Here is a 20,824-nt window from a genome sequence, read left to right on the forward strand (position 1 = left end):
AAAGGCCAGGATTCAGCCAGGTCTGTTTATGATGTGATAAAAATTTTGCAGCATGAACCTCACAAGCAAGGTGGTTCTCAGGCACAGTTGGCTCCTAGAGAAAGGATAATTAATAATCATGACACTTCCAAGGTCTCTCTCTTTTTCTCCTCCTCCCCCCTCCCAGTCCTTGCTCTCATTCCAGCTGGTGAATATGGGACAGACCATCCCAGCTTTTGCAGGGGGAGGCTGCTTTTCAGGTTTCCTTGCAGAATTCTTCTCATCCTGAGGCAGCATATTTGATGCACTTTTAAATTGAACTCATTTGCAAAATGACAGATGTTTCTGATATGATAAAGAACGTGGCACAGCGGCCAGCGGCGCTGCAGAGCTGCTTGTGCTCCTCACCTGAATCACAAATGAGATAATGCTTTCTTATCTGTTAAAAAACACAGCAACTGCACATATAAATAACACGTCACCAAGTGCCAGCTGTTTGTGCCAATGACATTTTTCTTAAAAGAACAGCTCCCCCCATCATCTGCTTTCCCTCTTGCAGAAAACCTGGAGCTCCTTTGCAAGTGCAGCAGAAAATATGGGGATTTTTCTTTTTTAAGCTGCAGTTACTTTAAAATAAATTCCATATGAACAAAAACTAGCTTTTATGACTCAGGCTTGGGCACTTTTTTTTTGTTTTGGTGGGAGGTTTTTTGGTGGTGGTTTTTTTTTTTTTTCCTTTGGTTTTTTTTTTTTTTTTTTTGGCTTTTGGTACTTCCTTGTCCTTTTTCTGCATCTGTCTCTGAACAGAAGAAAGTAAGTATTACGGCTGCTTTCTATCTCTTGGAAAATCATTCTTGCAGACCTTGATGGCTTTCCATGATTTCAGAGCTTCTGTTCTGAGTGATATGGAAGCAAGTTACTTAGTTTAAAATTCTTTTTTCTGATTTTGAAAGTGTAAAAGAGAACAGTAATAAACTTTTCTTAAAGTTTATACAAGGTTTTTTGTTACCTTGAAATTAGATTGAAGGTAAAACCACCTCTAGAATCCCAGACACAGAAGAAAGCAGGCCTGCTCACTCAGTAACCTTTACTATTAATTCTTGCAGATAATAGAACTTAAAAATCCTACCAGGTAAAGTTGTTCTGGTAATTGATCTGCTTGAAGTTTTATTAGGATAACAATGAGAAATATTTTTCAGCATTTTGCCAGCTCAGGCAGGGATGTATTTCTGTTACAAATGACCTTCTGGGAGAACTTGACTGCGGGGACATGATTCATTGGCAGCCTGCTGGTGACAGCCTTGTTTCTATTGTTCTAAAACTCTGGTTTCACATTTCTCCTGTTAGATAAGCTGCAAACATTAACTACACAGTGAGCTACAAATAAAGTGTGATGTAAGAATTAAGCCCATTATCTGATTGGCAGTGCAGGGCCCCTCTTCCAGGTTAAGGGTTTGAGCAGAGGTTTTGTTTTTTGTTGTTGTTGGTTTTTTTTTTTTTTTTAAGCAAAATTTTGGCTTCTTACATTAAGGATTTGATCAGAGGTTTTGTTTTTTTGATTTTTTTTTTTAAAGCAAAACTTTGGCTTCTTACATTACTGAAAGCATTGTCCTCCCAAAAGATAAAATATTCCTTTGGAAGCTGCAGTGTGTATATATAGTGTGAGCTATAAATAGTCTGGAGCTAGTTCTGCACGGTACCAGTGGGCAGAGATATTAAGGACAGATTCTGATTTTTATGGCTACACTGGGGCTGCTGAGTAAAACCAGTCTGAAATGGTGGCTTTTATATTTTATTCAGTATGTTTAGATTCACACCAAGATAAGAATCTTGCTGGGGCTTTATATGTGTTTTAAGGAATAAAGGGGTTTGGTGGCCTCAGTTTAATCTTCATTTGAGTTTACATATTACATATCAATTCCTGGTATTCTTATTTAGGACTAATACCAAGGCAAATGAATTCACTCTTAAATGAGGAATGTCTTGATTATCATGCTTGCTAAAAAATAGGTCTATATACTCCCACAGCTCAGCTGCTGTGAGTGGATGTGCATAAGGACTGAGAAATGGTTGCTATTCAGCTCCTTCAGATGTTAGGATGACTTTCAGCAATTGAATGATTTATGATAACGTTGATATTCATGCAGGCTATTTGACTGCCAGGATAAAGACCAACAATGCCTGATCAGTTTCTTTTTCTTCAGGCATATGATGGCTACAGGCTGACATTGGAAAATTCTCTGGCTGAAGCAGTATCTTCCCTGCTGCAATGAGGTGGAGGCTGTGGGCAAGGGGACAAGACGACAAGTACCTGTTTATAATGGATTATCGACCATGTGTTATCTCTTCTGCTGTAAAATCTTAACAGGACAAAGCATAATAATGTTATTAAGGGCATATGAGACAGGGTCAATGCCAGGGTATTAACCTTACTTAGCAAATTTGTGATAAATATGATAGATTTCATGTTTCCACAAGGACTTTTACAGCAGCTTCTGATCATGCATTAAAACTCGCTGCCCTCTGTTGCATCCTTTCTTAGATTTGGACAGCAAGGAGAAGGGCTGCTTGTGCTGTTTGCTTGTGCCTTTTAACATCTGTGCAGTTTTGAAGCATCACTCTAGGTTCCTAAATCTTTTCTTCAGTTTGTCAGGTGCACCTGAAAGAATGCATTAGGCAACCCACACAGAGATGCCTGGTGGAGGAGGCTGCCAGTCCTTGGGGGTACATGATGGGCCCCCATGGAGCACTTTGGGGTTCAGTCCTGTGGCAATTTGCTGTGCAGTGGATTTCAGGATTCAGTGGAGCAGCTTTCATTCATACTAGTGAATTCCTGGTGACTTGTGGAGTGTTTGTTGAGGTCTGCAGTGATCTTATGCATCATAACTGAAGTTGTGTAGTTTCCTTCCAAGGATGATCCATATGACTTAATGCATCAGACTTCCTGGTCATCTTTACCAGCCAGTTTATTTAGGTGACTTCTCAATCACTTCTGAAGCAGGACTTCACTTCTGCTTGCACTTATCCTCCTATAGGCTGTCCTGGCCACTCTCAGAGGCTGTAGAAAGGGGGCAGGAGAGACAAGAACAACCTCTTTCGTGTATTCCTTTCAGCTCATGACTCACTGCACAGGGACCCTGGAAATGGGCCATGCTGAAGTGCACTGCAGGCAGGGCCCATTGCACACCCTGGGAAACACCTCAGAGCTGCCTTCAAGTGCTCTAGTGCATGCCAGAAATAACAAAGGACCTGCAAGGACCTCAAAATCACTCTATCCCTCTAAAACTGCTGTGCCTCCTTCTGTCCTTGCTATGTGCAGTCAGGACAGCTGGGAACAGGGAACTGTCTTTCTACAGATACACTAGTGACATGTGAATATGAAAATTTGTAAAGCCCAAGGACTAAAAGCACACCAGTGCAGCTCTCTCAAATCCCACTGCTGTGAGCTCCTTTGACACCCAAGGAAAGTCCCCACTACTCTTCCCAAGTGGTGACTGAGCCCACCCAATAACCTCTGCCACCCTCTTGAGTTCAGCTCTGGCTGTGCCCGTCCCTGTCTGCAGAGATGCATTCCTTGATACAACAGGAGCTGGCCAGATATAATCCCAGCCTTCCTTCTCAATTCTGCACCCACATGTGGTAAATGTCTTTACTCGTGTCATTCCACTGACCTTTTATATTGGTCATTCTTGCTAGCAATAGCCCTAGAGCTCAAACTTACAGGTGAGCACCTTTTACTCCTTAGTCTTAGCTCTGGTGCTGACTGTGGAAATATCTCCCCCTGTCTTCAGCTGGTTCCAGGTAGAGAAGGGAGTTTCTGACAGGCATAGCTCTGTTATTTATCTAGGCTGGTCTGAGTATTTTCCCAAAGTATTTGTGAAATACTCACTGAATGATCAAAGGCACAAGCATGTGACTCCAGGTCACTGGAGAGCAAGCTATTTAAAAAGCACTAAAAAAAGCAAATCTGAAAGACTATCTGGCACTAGAAAGCACTTAATTTAGAGGAGTGTCCATGTCATGAGTGAATGTCTTGTCATAAGGCAATATTGCAGCATTCCTCAGGGCTAGCGCAGGTCCCACTTTTGTGTGTGACACATGGATAGTGCCACACTGAATGTAAATGTGTTCACATACAGTTCAAATACCCTTGGCCTGCAGTCTTTTTTCTTTTCTTCTTCCCATCTGTTTGACCCCTGCATCACTGGGCTGTCTGGTTGATTCATATAGTCTTGTGCACTATCAGTTTCAGCTTCCCTGATCTTGTTCGGGCATCTGTGTCTTTCAGCATCTTTGAAGAAAGCCATTGTAATTCCATGAGCCTCCACGTTTGTAGAATCATTGTCATTTCTCAGATGCAGATAAAATGTTTCTATCTAAATGTTTCTATCTTTGGGACTGAAGATTTGTTGCCTCAGATGAAATTGTTTTATCATATAATAGTGTTAAGCTTCTTACTTTGAGAATTGTTGGAGTAAGGCTTACTGCTCTCATGGCAATATATACTTGCACTTATTTTCCATGTCTCTGTTTCCTGCTGGGTTGGTTTAGGGAATAATAATCTAATGAAGGGGAAGAAGAAACAAACTGTGGTGAATTATTGCCTGTGCCCTCTTTTTATTTTGAAGAGTTCTTCTCTTTTCAAGGACTATGTGGATTTTTCAGTTTCACAAAAAAGACCTTGTCTAGATCCTTTTCTTTGACAGGTACAGGATCACACAGGAAGCCCTATGAACTTTCTGACACATGTTCTCACTCAGAATTACAGATTTTTAGTGAATTCCCTTGCTGCTTTGTAGGATTATTTTGCCAACTGTTTTTTCCTCACTACAGTTTATATGGTTAATGGGCACGCATTCAGAACTGATAAATGATTAAAATGAGCAAACATGGTTATCTTTCCTGTAATAAATTGAGCAGAGTCAGTCCCTTAGCATCATTTTGTGTACAGTCCTTGGCACTGGGACCCTTACCAAGATGTGCCAGCTCAACTCTCCTCATTCAGCTCTCTGGGAAGGCTCTCAGAGTGGCCAGCAGTGTTCACCTTAGTTTCTCTTCATGCCTTGCTCTGCAGCTGTTATGTGATTTGCAAGCAAAGTTTCTTTTTCTTCAAAAGCACTTTCATCTTTTGAAAACCTTCCCAAGAAACTCCCCCTTCCCTAAATTATTCATGTTTAGGATAGGCCTTCTGGTGCCCTGAGGTCTAAAATACATATATTGATGATACCTGCTGGAGTCTTGTCTGTGTTGGCAGTGGTAGGAGAGACCTGTGGACCTTTAGTGACATGAAACACTGTGGTTATATGTGTCTTTCAAAGCCAGGATGGAGATGCATCCTTTACCCTTTGACATCCACTTTTTCTGAAAAATATTTTCCAGTGTCATATTTCAGTGGATCAATAAAGCATATGGCCTTTCTACTTAAAAAAAAAAAACAAAAACAAAAACAAAAAAACCACAAAAACCAAAAAAACCCCTGAAATTATCTTTGACAAGATTAAACCCATGACCTTCCAACATTTCCATGTGCTGTTTGGTTTCTTTGGATCAGCAAGAATAGCCCAAATATTAATATTAGCTGAATAGCCTTGTAATCACAAAGAGAAGAACTTTTCCCAGAGGGGGGAGTCTCTCTCTTAAAAGGGCCCTTTGTATTTTCTTGGATGTTTTACAAATGCTGCACCTGTACATGAGAGCTTCATCCAGATATCAAATATGCACTTCAAAGTGTGCTTCCATACACTCCTGAAACGAGAGCCCCTGTGCATTTGATAAATCAAATGGGAGTCTGATCTGATTATACAAATATCATGTAGCTACAATGGCTGTGCTCTAATTAGTTTTTCAGCCATGAACCTTTGATAGTGGCCCTTTTCTTCAAAAGGAGGTTTTATCTCCTATACTGGTCAAAATATTTTTAGTTGTCAACCTGTTTACTAAATTCTGTCTAGTTCATGCATATTATCAATCCTTCTCTAATGTGCATTAACAAGATGAATAAGATAATTCTAATTTTGGAATCTCTTTTACATTTAACAGTACAGTTTTTCCTTTATGTAGAACATTATTCATGAAAACACATTTTCTAAGCAAGAGGTTTGATTAGTTTTTGCAGAGCTCAGATCAGTCCAGTGCTCTGTCCTCTCTAGCAAAATTTTTAATTCCCTCCTAGCTGAAACAAACCCAAATATATAAATTTAAAAAGAAGAAAAAAAGCCAAATCCAACCACAACCAGACAATTGCCCACAAACCTTGAAAGTTCTGTCCATCTGAATCCCCCTGGCTGGAACTCGAGGTGTCACAGGCAGAGATATTTCAGGTATGCTCAACTCAGTAGCAATAACCACACCAGTTTCTCAAGTCCACCACTTTGACATCTCCAGCAGTTTTCTATTCCATAATGGCACAAGAGAAGGCAGAAGGCAAACCTGATCTCTGTGCACTTTTGTAAGCACAGAGTGCCAACAAAACCCAGGATGAAAGTGAAAACCATTTGTAATTCAGTAGGGATCTGCAACCCTTTTGCAAGTGCAGTACAGTGACAAACAAGTGATGGTCTCATGCACATCATTACAGGAATTTCTCCATGCTGATTAAGTGCTGTGATGTTCACCAAGTTTCATTCTAACAAAGCATGATGTTGTTTTCATCTGCTGGCCTGCACTGCCAGGCCATGGGGTTTACCCTCATACTCAGGGGAGAGAGAAGCCCTGATGTTGGCTTCAGTGGTTGCCTTTCATGCTGAAACATTTTCAGCTTAATCTCTTCTACTGGCAGCATCCAAAGTCAGATGCTTAACCCTCATATGGAGACTGAATAATTAGAAAAAGGGAATGTATCCAACTGCCTCTTGTACTCACATGTGCCTTAGTGGTGAAAAGTCACAAATGTCTTTCTTCTCTCTCCCTCCTTGACTGATCTTGAATAACTTTTCCCTCTCAAGTGCAGGGCTGGTGTTGTGTCCTTTCATAGACTTTAATAACTGGTTTCCCTTAGTTAATACTCAGTATTACCTGGTTTCCCTTTGACTCAAGATTTATATTTTCTTTTCCCAAGGCAGGTATGAAGGCTGGCTGCGCCCAGGTGATGCTGCTACTGCTAAGCTTCCACTTTACATTCCCCAGATTCCAGCCTGGTGTGTCGAGGCAGATATCTCTTGGCTGTTTAAATTGAAAAACACTAACATTGAAATACACTGAGGTTAAAGAGAAAGTCAAACAGCTGCTTCAGGCTTAGAGTCAGAGCGTACCAGCTGAGAGAGATTTTGTGGGCAGGAAAGCTAAAGAAAATGGTCTTTAATGCAGGAGCAGAACCACCTCTACAGAGACATGTAGGCTGAATAAGAATATGATGTGAAAATAGAAGAAAAAGGTAGTTGAAAAATGGCCAATTGTTTTAATTCCAGGGAAATTCCAAAGCAGGACTTGCTGTAGCACATCCAAACTGCAAATGTTCTGACAGTTTTAGCATTTTTGTTGTTGTTTTCAAGATGTCTTCAAACCACTGTTGATTTTCCCTCCCCCATCACCCTTTTATCAGCAAGCAAGAATGACAAAGCAGAGTGAGAAATTAGAATATTACAATGTTCACTACCCCTGCAGTCTCAGTGACCATAAAGAGAAAGACAACCTGACGTGCAGAAAACCATCTGTGAGAGTTCAGCTGCCTGCATGCGTGTGTGCAGAAGAGAGGGTGCAGAGCGTGGGGGATGAAATCGTGTCACTGCATAAGGAGTGGTTTGGGCACTGTAATTGTTATATCTGAATGATCGTGACATGCAAGCAGGGAAAACAATGATGTTTTCAGACTCTGCAGAGAAGCAAAATCCTTGCTTCTTCCAAGCACGGCTGAACTTTGCAACCAAGAACTTAATGCCATACCAGGTCATTTGGGATATAATTGTCTCTAACCAGAACAATCAAAAGTTGGAGTTTGTTATCAACTGGCTGAATGACACCCAGAAATTCTTTCCAAACTTACAAACAAGTAATGAGACAAGTTTGAACCTGAACTCCAGGGTGATCACACCCCTCAGGAGCATAAAAAAACATGGCACCAGCTAGAAAATTATTCTTGAGGCATCACTTTTGACTGACACAGATGACAAGTTTCCAAAGTTGGGGTCGCGACCCCGAGGAGCGCTGAGGGAAGGGAGGTCATGAGCCCGGAAATGAGGGTGGGAGCTGACAGGCTTGGGAATTGCTGATGTAGGCAGATGAATGGTCACGTCAAAGGGGTCCCCTTGGAATACCCTTTTTCCCCTCTCCTGCCTCAGAAACAGAAACTAATGTAGTTTAAAGCTGACAAACTGGCTGTTTATAGCATGCTGCTGTGTTTTTACAAGCACCCCTGGAAATGAGCCCAAGATGATTAGGGAGAATGGGAGCAAGGAAAGCTCTTGAGGGGAAGGATGTGGGACAAGGAGAAGGGGACAAGAGGCAGGTCTCTAGGAAACAGGATCTGCCAAGCAAAAATAAGATTTATCCGTTTCAATGGGAAGAGAACAGAGGCTGTTTAAGGTTGTAGTGGAATTTTAAAGTCTAACTTGGAAGGTCAAATTCTTCTCCCTTGAGATATCTGAGGGATGTTCTTGTGCTCCTTTTCTGTGAGAAGCCCCTGGTGCTGAACTGGATACCTTGGTGTGGAAGTTAACACAAGGTGGGATTAATGTGCGGCCAGAGTAAGGTCTGTACAGCTGATATATTCACGGAATAAGATAATTACCTCTAAGCGAGTCTCCAAATGGCCTCTTTTACTGTCCTTGTGTTTCAAAATCTACCAAAGCTAGGCCCTGCATTTATGTGTGTTGAGAGTAAGACGCTGTTATTGGGAACTGGGTGATTTACTTTATAATGCTCATATAATGGAAGAAAGCGGAAGACACCAGAAAATTAATGTAGCTTACATTACTAATTTTTTATCCTGTCAATATTAAGAAAAGCATTTTAAGTTTTAGTAATGTCATCTTTTGTAATACATAAGTGGCTTCAATACAAGAGGAGCATCAGTACCATGAGATCGATACCTTGAACAATCCCAGGACATGGAGGAGACAAGCAATTTTTGGCAATTAGGAGGGAGTATAGCAACAGCACAAGTTCAAGTCAGGGGTGGGAAATGGGCCTGGAGGGGATAAGCCAACAGAGGCCATCATTGAAAAGCAAACATTAAATGTGTGTGGTGCAATACTGAGCTGTGGCTACGTGCTGGGTACAACGCAGAGCTAAAGTCAACACCACTGTGTGCTATTTATTTAATAGTGCTATACTGAGAGGTGTTCACTGACAGGAACCCTGCAGCTATGGGGTTTCCTGGGTGCTGTCTTTTAGGCTCAAAGATGGCAGGGACAAGTCCTGCTCAGGGCTGAACAAGGTTCTGTGAGCCACAGGGCAAGGCAGAGCTAAGTTGCCTGTCTATCCAAGTTGCTACTGCAGAGACTGAAATAACTGCTGGAGAGAGAGGAAGAGGTGAGTGAGACCCTGCAAACAAGGAGAGGTAGGATTTCTTGAGCTTTAAACCCACTGGCAGGCCATACCTAGGGACTTCTGCACAGGGAAACTCTATGCCTCTGCTTGTTTCTAGCAAGTTAAAGACTTTGTAGACTTTTTCATGATTAAATTAATTCATGTCAAGCATCTACAACTTCAAATAGCAGCTAATTGGTCAAGCAAGTGATGCCTAATCTTATGTTCTCTGTTGAGGGCCTTGTGAGCTTTTTTTCTTGAAGGCAAGTAATTTAGCAGGATGGCCCAGACTCAGTTGGTAGGTGAGATTCAGTTAAGGCTTTTACATCATATCTCCTAAGTGCCAGCCATAGAGATTGTTCACAGATGTGCTTCACGTGTGGCCAGATTAGCGTGGAAGCAGTCCGTGGATCCAGTTCTGGTGAACCATCATGGACCAGTCCCCACAAGTTTCTTTTCAGGATTTAAACCAAACCTTTGGTTTGTTTGAGAAATTCAAAGTTTTATTTTCATAATTACCTTTAGTTTTGGAGCTGCCCTCAGGGCTATCTGGAATCTACTGAAACGTGCTGAACTCTAAATCAAAGGTTTCTGTTTTTCATGTCAAATGCACAGAAATCAAGCATGAGGTTTCTGCTCCAATCATGTGGAAGTTCATTTTAATTTCCAAAGCATGTTTTCTTTTAAGAAACTGACGAGTTCTGTTTAATGCTGAGGTCAGAATATATAATTTCAGGCTGGCTGTTTTTTCACATCAAAGTATGTGACTTCAGTTTCCAAAACATTTCTTCCCAAATATCTTTTTCCAGTCTGGAAAATAACCCATGGGAAAATAATACAAATCTCATCATGATGCTTGAAATTGTCATGGTTTTCACATGTGACTGGTGACCACGTTAAGTAAAGAAAGGATCTAATGTTACAGGATCTTTATGGTCAGTTTGTGTTGTGATTTAAGTGTTTGGTGCCTTTAGTGCAGTAATAATCTAGTCCTGTGGCTGATCCAGTCCTGATCCATCTCTTCAGGTACACCTAATCTCCAGTGTGCTTCAGTCAGTAGGTTTGTTCAAGGCTTTTTCCGATGATACTACCTGAAAACATTTTAAAGTATATGGTATCATCCTTGCAAGAAAATTTTTCAGGGGACTGTCAGGAATTTTTGATTCTCACATGCAGTCTGACAATTCCCATTCTTAATTCTTCCTTCTCCTGGTCATGGAGCTCATCTCTGTGATGGCACCCTTAAAATAAACTGTTATTGGATTCAAAAGTTAATTGTTGATACATAATGTAAGGGCTCATCCCTGTCCTCCTACTGGAGCTCCTAAATACCAAAGGGAATTCTTCCTGAAAAAAAAAAAAAAAAAAAAAAGCTTAATGGGTTTCAGACTATTAGAAATCAAAGCCTTCAGAATAAATCCTTTACCCAAAATATAACTCTCCCAAATGAAATCCAGGCATGATAAAAATGCTAGATTAAAAAAAAAAAAAAAAAAAAAAAAAAAAAATGAAAACAAATAAACAAATAATGGGCTTTTCTTGCTGGAGGCTGTTACAGGGCAAAGCTCTAGAAATAGATGTGTTCACCTAATGAAGGGGCTTTGGATTATAAGTTTTCTATTTGTAGACAGGAGACTCTCATATTTCTATATTAACAGGGTTTCTCCTAAGGAGCTGTGACCTTTAATCTCATTATGTATGGATCTGTGTATGTGAATGTGACATACGAATTTGTTACCAAGTTACTGTTTGAAGCAAACATCCTAAGGCCTTCCAAGTTGGCAAGTTGATGCTGATTTCTGAGTCATCCCAGCCTAAAATATTATTTTGTATTTTTGCAACATTTTGGACTGTAGAGGAAACATCAGCCATCTTACCTGACTGATGCTATCAGATCCTTTCCATTATTTTTCTAATGTATGTCCTAAAGACAGCCAGACACACACATCAGCCTGGATACAAATGGCACTGCAATTGAAGGGGATTCAGTTTATCAGAAAGGTGGATCAGCTCAGTTAACTATAGCAACTTATCTATAGCAGGATGAGGGCTTGACAGGTTCTTTCAAGCTTAATGGAATTTGCATCACCTCATGTGTTGCTTTCCTCACCTTTCTTCTCCTTTCTTCTCCTTTCTTCTTCCCTGGAGAGTGCCATCTCTTCTTGGTTTATACACACACTGCTGGTGCCATCTCTTCTTGGTGTACACAAACACACACTGCTACTGACAGCTTTTTCTGCTGTGCTGGTTCAGTGGTGGGGCTGGGCATGGGCAGCACAGAGACCATTTGTGAAATGGGCTGGAGGGCTCCAGCCTGTGCCACAGTGTCTGGGCTCCTGTTAGTCCCTTGGTTCTAATTTATATAGCAGTGACTACTAATTAACAACCTGTTAGCTTGTTCTGAGAGTTATTCTGGAATGTGGCCTTTAGTAATAGGGGATTGATAAATGGCAGGGGATCCACTTCCAGTCCTGCACTCATTCCAGGAATCCTATAACAGTGCACAATATCTCTTGGTGCTGCATAATATCTATTTCTGAATTCTAGCTGCAGCTGAGGCTTTCTTTTTTTGTCCTGCTGGAGTTGCTGAAATTGTTTCATTTGTCAGGGGAGCATGTTCAAAGAAGAAATACTAAAATATGTTGAATAAAAATATATTTAAAGTATTTCTACCCTATCTGAAATATGATTTCTCAAGATCTTGCAGAGTGTCTGTAGCTTAGCCAGCTGCAATATTAATGGCACTTCATGAAAAATGCCAGAGCCCTATAACTTTCATATAATTAATGAATTGTAGATACCACTCTCAGCACGAATAATTAGCAGGATTTATACTGCATTCTCTTCATGAAGAATGAGTCATTTCTCCCACACTCAAAGCATGCAGAAATTCTCAGGGAAAATGCAGCTGAGTACATTTAATTATTATAATTTCATTTAGCTATTTTTTGAGTTTGATGACAATGTCATCATAAATGAAATCTAGGGCATTTCATACCTTCATGCTAGGAAGCTATCCTTGTAAAGGAAGGATATGGCAGTTATAAGTTAGTATAAGAAATGAAAATTATTTCCATGGACATAAATTTTTTTGTAGAGCAAAAGTTTATTGAGTAGTACCTCATTTTCATTTTCCAGTAGTCCAAAAGTGAAACTCTTAAACATGTTTACAGGTAGAGGAGCTGACCTTCAGGAACTCACATGATTTCCAGAAACACCCCATATATAGACTTGAGATAATGAAAGCAACGAAAAAAAACTTGCCATTACAAGTCTCCTGAAGCTGGCAGGTGTTATCTCTGTGTAGCCATGCTCCCATATGTATGGCATAAAGCTCTCTTCCCTTGTGTTCCAAGAATTTATATCACTGAATAGTTCAGAGAAGTCACAATCTTGAACTTTATGTGTGGTAGATATTGCTGTGGGGACTTTAGAAACTTACAATGAGTGTACCTAGTTCAACAAAATGTACAACTCCTCGTGTAGCTAACTTTTAATAGCAAAGTAAAGAAGTAAACCTGGAGTAAATAACAGTGTAACACAGGTAACAAATTTACCAGGACCAAAAAAGTAGACTCTAGGAACGGAAGGGTCTGCATGGGCTGAGATCCTTGTTCAGCTGCATTGAAATAGGTCAATTCCTCCAGCCTAAGGTGTTCCTGCTGCCTCATCTTAACTTGTCCTTGGTGTCTCTCAGACAGGTTCTGTGTCCTGAGCTGTGTGTGCCCCTTCTCTCTGGGTACCTATGAAAGCACTATGGAGGAGTTTGTGCAGCTTAGTTAGATTTATCTCTTTTGCTGTCTTCCTAGTATGGTTAAAGGAGAGTTAGGAAACTATGAATAGAATCATTATTTCAAATGTGGTCCAAAAGTTTGTATTTTCACAACCGTGTCTTTTCAGAGAAGAGAACTGAGCTAAGCCAGAATAAAAGCAATTGTGGGATTTTTGGAAGGGAGTAGATGGCACAGGGAAAGCAATGTGTTGCAAGTGGGTAGATCCAGCCTGTGGGTACCATATGTTTTGAAATCCTTGTGGTCTGGATAGTGACCAGCTAGATTTTTCAGCCTTAGTCTTCCCCACCCCCCTGAGGAAGATTTCCTGCTGCTACGGAGCCCAAAAGTGCCTGAGCACCCTGAAGTCCCTCTGGCACTTATAAATACAATGAAAGAACCTTTGCAGTAGAGTGTTTGCAAAGAGAACTGGAGATCACTGCTGTCTACACCCTGCTTTTGTGCAGGCTGCTGTCTTGATACATTTCTGTATCGTGAAATTTCACCAAAATCCATGTTTGAAGTGCAGATTTTCTCCAGACAAACTGTGGGCTGATGAGCCTGGCCTGTGCAGAATTGTCAGCATTGACAGCTGGATGCAAAATGGGATCTGAAGTACAGGGGTCTGGAAGGCAGAAACTTTGTGTTATGTGGCCTTTTTGTTCTTATAATTAGGATATTATTATGGTTGAGCTCTTTCTTTCATAATACACTCCTGTGATGACTCCCAAATATACTCCTTCAGAGATAGTCTGCAGCCAGTTATCCAGATAATGAAGGAGGGCAGGGAGAGGGAGGCGGAAGACTGCCCACAGCTAATGTGAAACATGTGCCAGTGAGACAGTAACTAGTCAGTGTGTCCATTTTTATTATGCAGAAAGTGCATCTCCTTAGAGCCACAGATAACCTGGGGTTCCTGGAAGCTGTAAGCTGGTGAGAGTCTCTGTCCTGGCTGTGACACAGCCAAAGCTGTTAGAAAAAGACAGAATGGGACAATCCATGGCTCAGGTAATCCATCTATGGATAATCAAACACGGTGTCTGACATGATTTGACTGTTCTCCTTGTTAAAGTTTCCATTGCCAGTCTAACATGATGAAATACCTGCCACTTATGTTGATATTTTCCCTTATTCTAATTAGTAACTGGACTTGGAGCACATATTAAGATCAGATGAGCTATATAATGTAACTATATAATTTTAGCTTTTTTACATAAAATACAGGAAGTGGAAAAATTGTACAAAACTGCAGAGTGCATGGCAATACAGCTCAGTCAACTTTTGGAGATTACTTGACTTAGTGAAAAAGGCTTATCTTTCTCTGGGTAGAGACATTCTTCTGCTGTGACATAATCTCACATTTTATCTTGTATCTCCTTTATTGTTTCAGAGGAAATATAGAGAGTAGGATAAAATACCCTCTGGTGACCCCTACACCTCCAGACTCACTATTGTCTCATGTCTTTTGTGACAGTAACTTTCTAATGAGTGTTGCTGGAGGAGTTTCACAGTCCTTGTTAAAATGATTTGTTGGCTTTAGGACTTCCATTTGCAAGATGGAATCCCTTACCATTGAGAAGATGCAGACCCTTCAAGTGGTATTTAGCATTACCTTCAGGATCAGCCCCTTGCTGCTTCATCCAGCGCTGTTGATGCCAGTGGAAGTTTTACCCTGGATTTCAAACCTGATGAGGCCTGAGGATTGTGGTCCTTTCATCCTTTGGGCAGTTAAGATGCTTATGACCTTCCATAGGGTCTGCAGACACTGTGATGGAGGGTGACTTGGTGCCACACATGGTGGGAGCTTTGCCCTGAAGTGCTGACAGTCTTAAGTTTAGATGTGGAGCAATGAGTGGGAGTAACAAGCAAAAGAGGGGAATAGGCACAGTGAAGGTCATGGCAGTGAGACCAAGGGTGCTCTGATCTGGCAGGTGAACATCCTGATGGCTGCACGGATTAAATAGAGACTCACCAGCTGCAGGCTGGAAGGAAGAAGCAGGACCTTAGAAGGATGTGGCTGTGGGGACACCTGGAGAGCAAACATTAGAGGATAGTTCATACCCAGAGGACTAGAATAGCTTGTCCACTGCTTTAATTATTGTAGGCATTTAAAACACACTGGATAAATCACTAGTAAGAATGCCCAAAAGAACAATGTTTCATCAGTAATCTTCCTGAGCATTTGACTGGATTGATTTTTACTTATACTGGACAAAACAGGGTTATTAGTGATGTTTCATCTTTAGTCTGAATGTCTTTAATTTGGACATCCATTTAATTTGGAAGTTTTCCATGTGATGCCAGTGAGACTGTTGGACTGTAGTCATGACTAATAACCAAACATCTTTCTTGCTCCATGTTGCTGACCACAGCTTTGGTTAAGAAATGTGGAAGAATGTTAAAATCCAGTGTATTTTTCTCTGTGGATTTTGTTTATTTTTATTTTTAACATTTTGATTGGACAATGAAAAGTGTCAATGGTGCCAATTGCAAGTCTTTGGTACAAGTTTGGTCAGTACTTTGGTCTTTAGGTACAAGTTTGCCTTTCAGCCATTGCGTGGGAGTGATTATTTGCTTTTAAAAACTGACAGCTGTGGATTTTTAGTACCTTTTTCTTAATAATCTCTGGGAAAATGGCTTTATATAAAAGGCTGCTGTATGAAAAGGTAAAACCATGGCTAGGTTGGGATGACAACATCTTTTTCATGTGTTACTAACTTTTCCAGAGAGCAGCAGCAAAAAGCTGAGCAAAGGTTGGAGGCAGCATGCTTGTTCTGTTTCCCTTGAATTCCTTTCATCAGTCCAGTGACTACATGACTCCTGATGACACATTTCTGGGTCACATGTGCCAGAAAGATGGACTATATGGAGATACATGGCATGGAAACTATTCTAGCTTGAGACCAGTTATGTACACAGGTTTCAGACGTGCTGTAAATGTGTATAATCTTCACATGGACTTTATTAATAGCACAAGACTGAGACAGGGAGAGCCAGTTACATTGCTCCGCATATAAGTAAAGCAACAGAAATACAGTCTTACTTGTTCCTTATTGTATTAAAACTGCAAAAGGCTTATTAGAATCATAGAATAGCTCAGATTGGAAGGGACCTTAAAGATCCTCCAGTTCCATGCCCCTGCCATGGTCAGAGACAGCTCCCACTATCCCAGGTTGCTCCAAACCCCATCCAACCTGGCCTGGAACACTTCCAGGAATGGGGTATGACACCTTCTCTGGATAACCAGTACCAGGCCCTCACCACACTCAGAGTAAAGAATGTATTCCTAATAACTAATCTAAATCTCTCCTCCTTCAGTTCATTACCCTGTAAAGTAGCTTAGACTAGCACAGACCCATTAGGAAATGCAGAGCAGTGCAAGTTAGAGCACAGGTTACCCAAGCCCAGCTGGGGGGATGCAGGAGAGGAGCAAAGGCACAAGGGTGCAGCATCCACAGCTGGAGAAAGAATAGGAAGCCCAGAGGAGAATTAAAAGGGCCAGACCCATGCATGACCAAACTGAATGCTTGTTTTGTTTTGGTCCAGTGGAATCTCTGCAATGGAAGAGTTAGATAGTTTTCTTCCTTGGCTCTGCCATCAAAGGGGTGCTGCTGCCATTCCCAGCCAACTTTCTCACCTTCAGTGGTATCTAGATTTCTCTCTGCAGGATATTGCTCTGGTTAGGAGATCAGAGGGAAAAATGCTGGAGCTGTAGGATCTCTTTATTTGGACTTTTTCAGGTTTGTCAGTCACTTCCACTGCAATTCTTTCAGCTAGTGGTAGTAGCAAGCTGTTGCCCTGGTACATGGATTAAATAGAGTTGGAGACAAAAACTGGAGTGGTTGAAGTTGCATATGCAGTCGTCTGGGTTCCCACTAACAGAAAAAACTGAGAAATGTGTCTAGAGAAACTGGATCCAAGTATTCCTGTCCTTCAGACACTGAATAAAACTGCCTGGATGGAAAGAGTTTTCATTAATGACCCTCCTGTGTTAATCACAACCAATTAATTTAATATTCAGCAACATGGAGAAGTATGGAAATGTTAACCCAGTTTGGCACCTTTGATGAGTAGGAACTAAACTCCAAATTCCAAAATAATCATAGCCTGGGCTATGCTTTAAATTCCTACTTATAAGTATAAAAAGGGATACTCTGACGTACTTCAGAGGTGTGGTGAGTCCAGATGAAAACACAGACATCAGGTGCTGACTACTGAGTAACTTAGGGTACATGAAAAATGAGAGCTATTTTACAAATACAGGAGGGTGGACTTTTTCTGCTAATGAAATTATTACACAAATTATGTAATAATTCACACATTTTCATTTGGAAAACAAGTAGAAATTCTTCAAAGGTGGCAGCAAGGGGATTCAAACCATCCTAAGAAGAAGAGTGGTCTCCCATTAAACACCTTTTATATGAATGGTGAAATCCAGATAATGTGAATGGGAAATCCAGGTAATTAGTTCCTAAATGCCAGCAAGGAAAGGAATACCAGCAAACTGGTAGAGCTAGGAATCTGGATCAGGATTTCTCTCCCCAGCTCTGTACCTAACATGCATTTTGACCCTGGTAACTGATTTTCAAGCTTCAGTTTAACCATGTATTTAAACAGATAACCCAAAATGTATCCTGTGAGGATACTGTAAAAGTTAGAGGGTTTGGAGGTGAGAAATGCTGAGTGTAGTATTATATGAGCTGTATTTTTACAGGTTTACTCTTAGAAGAAAATATGTATAATATGTAAAATTCAAAACATTCCTCCATATCCTTAGGTTGAAATTATGGACATAAATGAGAAAAACTGTGTTTAAGTGCTAAGCAGAACACAGCAATAGGACTATTGCATTTCCATTTGCACTGCAAGCAAAGAATTCATCACAAATGTGCTAGGCATGTATGGTTTTCTATCACATTTATGAGGATGATTTACCTCATGTAATCAAAAGTCAGCCACATTAGTGGCTAAGAATATTTACTAAGCTATAGGGAAGAAATCAGTTTTAAATTCTACTGATTTCTTTTCATCTGTGTCTCAATTAAACACTCTACATTAAATTCCTGAAATTTCTATGCTGCTACTTGTAATGGGTCAGAAATGTCAGGGTATCCTTGAAGTGGAGTACTCTTCTCCAAGACACTCTGCATAGCTTAATTAGCACATTTATTTCTTTCCCTGTGCTTCTCTAAGCGCTTTCGTTATGTCAGATGCTTCCAGTTATTAGAAATCAGAGCCAGAAGTCAACTGATGAGCTACTGATCACTCAAGCTAAATGTAATTTAATGCAACAGTTATCTAAGCAGCTTGCAAAGCCCCTCTGGGGACTGGATGTGCTGGGATGCTCCAGGATGTACATCCCTACAGACTCTGTGCAGTGCAGCACAGACGTGTGCATCAAAGGACCTGATCCTTTAATGGCCCAAAGTCATCACTATGGCACTCTCTTTTATTCTGCTGTAGCAAGAAATCAAGCAAACAAGCTTTAAAACTGTCAAAAATTAGATATTTGTTTTGTGGGCATGTAATTGGGGTTTTTTCTCAACAGGTAGTGAGGGACCTTCCCAATATCTTCAAGTATCTCTGTTGTCTGGAAGCCCCAGCCTTGGGTGTGTAATTGCCATAGCTGGGCAGTGAGGGAAACACTTCTCATTTTAAGTCCTGGAGCCAGATCATGTCTCAGAGTCTCTGGCTGAATGTTTTTCATCCAAAGCAGAACAAGTTCTGATTCTGGCTAATGATATGTCATTAACATACAAGTTCTCTGAAATGTTTGCCTATGAATTGTGAGACTTTGACCCTGAGATATCAGAAATCATTCCAATTAGACTAAACACATATAATTCACATAGTTCAGTATATGGTGAGGTCTCTTTTCTGATCACAGCCATTATGTGAATGACAGCATGTGCATGTCATACTGGGATTTTCCACTCGGCCTCTGTTCAGTACCAATCTGATAGTGGGATGAAAAGTGGACTTGAGGAATGCAGTTCAAAGGACTTGCACTCTTGAACCTGTGTACCAAGCCTGGCTATGTGGATCGAGGTAATGACTTGTGATGATATCATAAACTGGAGACAGCCCATGCAGGGCCATGAAACAGAAGATATACAGCCCACAGGTGGGACAGTGAGGAGGAGGAGCCAGGCAAGGGCCACTTAGGGAGTGGAAGGCAGCTAAAGGATGCTATAGGAAACAACACTCATGGCAATACTGTTCTGACAACAGTTTCTTCCTCCACTTCCCCGTGGAGGTCTTGCTAAGTTAAAATTCTCATTTTGGTTATCTCTGCCCTTGAAAAGACTGTGGTTACATTTTTGAAGACCCGATGCCAAAATTGCTCCCAAATTCTGAGATGCAAATGGAGTAAGAATCACATAAGTAAGTATCTATACAGATTGCTGGATCTTATTATATTAGGAAGTATTAGAGTGCTGATACCATGTAGCATACAATAAAATTGGTCTTGGTTTATTGCCATATTTCATGCAGACACTGAAATACAGAAGCTTTCTGAAGAACAGTCTTATGTCTTATGTGGTATCTGTTGGTATACTTCATCCTGAATGTTAACAGTGCAGTAAAACATTACTGCTGGCTGACATCTTATTTAAAAAAAAAAAAAAAACACCTACCTTCTTCAAAAAAACTTTTCATTCCCCATCTGGAATGCTGTAGACTAACCCTTTCCGTTAAGGCAAACTTGATAGGAATGTATATTAATTCAGATTCAAAGACCCTTGACCATTTCTCTGTCTGTATTGTCTGCTCACAGTATTCCTTTTATCAGATCCCACTGTACATGCTGCAGGCCCCTCAAGGGTACTGTGGTTTTAAATGCTCAGCTTTTTATTGAGAAAACCAGTGCAAGTGAATGAACAGTGTGAGTGCAGTGGCAGCCAACATGGCTGGGATGTACTGCAATATCTCAGGAAGGAGCAACCAGATCTGGGATGCAGCACAGTGGGTGGTAGAATCTCATTGTTCCTATAATACTTCTTGAGACTTCAGATATTGTGATTTGTAAGGGTATTCCTACTTTAGCCAGCAGGCTGATCAAGAAAAAACAATTATAGGTGATGCACTTTTTTATTTTAGGGAGAAAATGCTATGCAACTCTGAGAACATCTTTCTTAATAATCTAGTTGTTCACATTTCACATATACCCCTCTGGAACTGCCTATAGCAATATACAACACTCCTCAGCTTGTCTGAGTTTGGGGATTTCAAAGGCCTTCCTGGCTCTAATGAAGGAGAAAAAGGCATTGTATGGACTTTCTGTAAGGTTGAACTCCATGCAGAAAATGCAGGGAACAACTCATTCTATCACCTTCGTTTAACATGTTGACAAACCAAGGTTTAGACAAGGCAAGTGTTTTGACCTAGTTTACCCAGAGAGCAATAAGGAAGTAAGCTAGAAAATACCAAGGAAATTACCCAGGGAATTCTCCAACAAGGCAATAAAGTACAAACAAGTCTTTTTGCTATGAACTGTCTGCAGCACCCTCCACCTCCATTGGCTTTGCACAGAGCTGGCTTTGTCTCTTAGTGCTCTTTGGAATGAACAGTTTTTAAAATGTCCCTTTTGATGAGTCTAAGCAGAGGAA

At 40.7% G+C, this 20,824-nt stretch overlaps 1 long non-coding RNA gene across 1 annotated transcript; it reads left to right on the top strand.

Annotated features, from left to right (window-relative positions):
- The first annotated feature begins 343 nt into the window (after positions 1 to 343).
- LOC137480759 (uncharacterized) lies at positions 344 to 4,496 on the top strand. Its single transcript, XR_011003070.1, has 2 exons — positions 344 to 792; positions 4,268 to 4,496. It is a non-coding gene; the product is annotated as an uncharacterized lncRNA (long non-coding RNA).
- The last annotated feature ends 16,328 nt before the right edge of the window (positions 4,497 to 20,824 follow it).

The sequence above is a fragment of the Anomalospiza imberbis genome, chromosome 11 (assembly GCF_031753505.1).
Source record: "Anomalospiza imberbis isolate Cuckoo-Finch-1a 21T00152 chromosome 11, ASM3175350v1, whole genome shotgun sequence".
In the NCBI taxonomy this organism is placed as follows: domain Eukaryota; kingdom Metazoa; phylum Chordata; class Aves; order Passeriformes; family Viduidae; genus Anomalospiza; species Anomalospiza imberbis.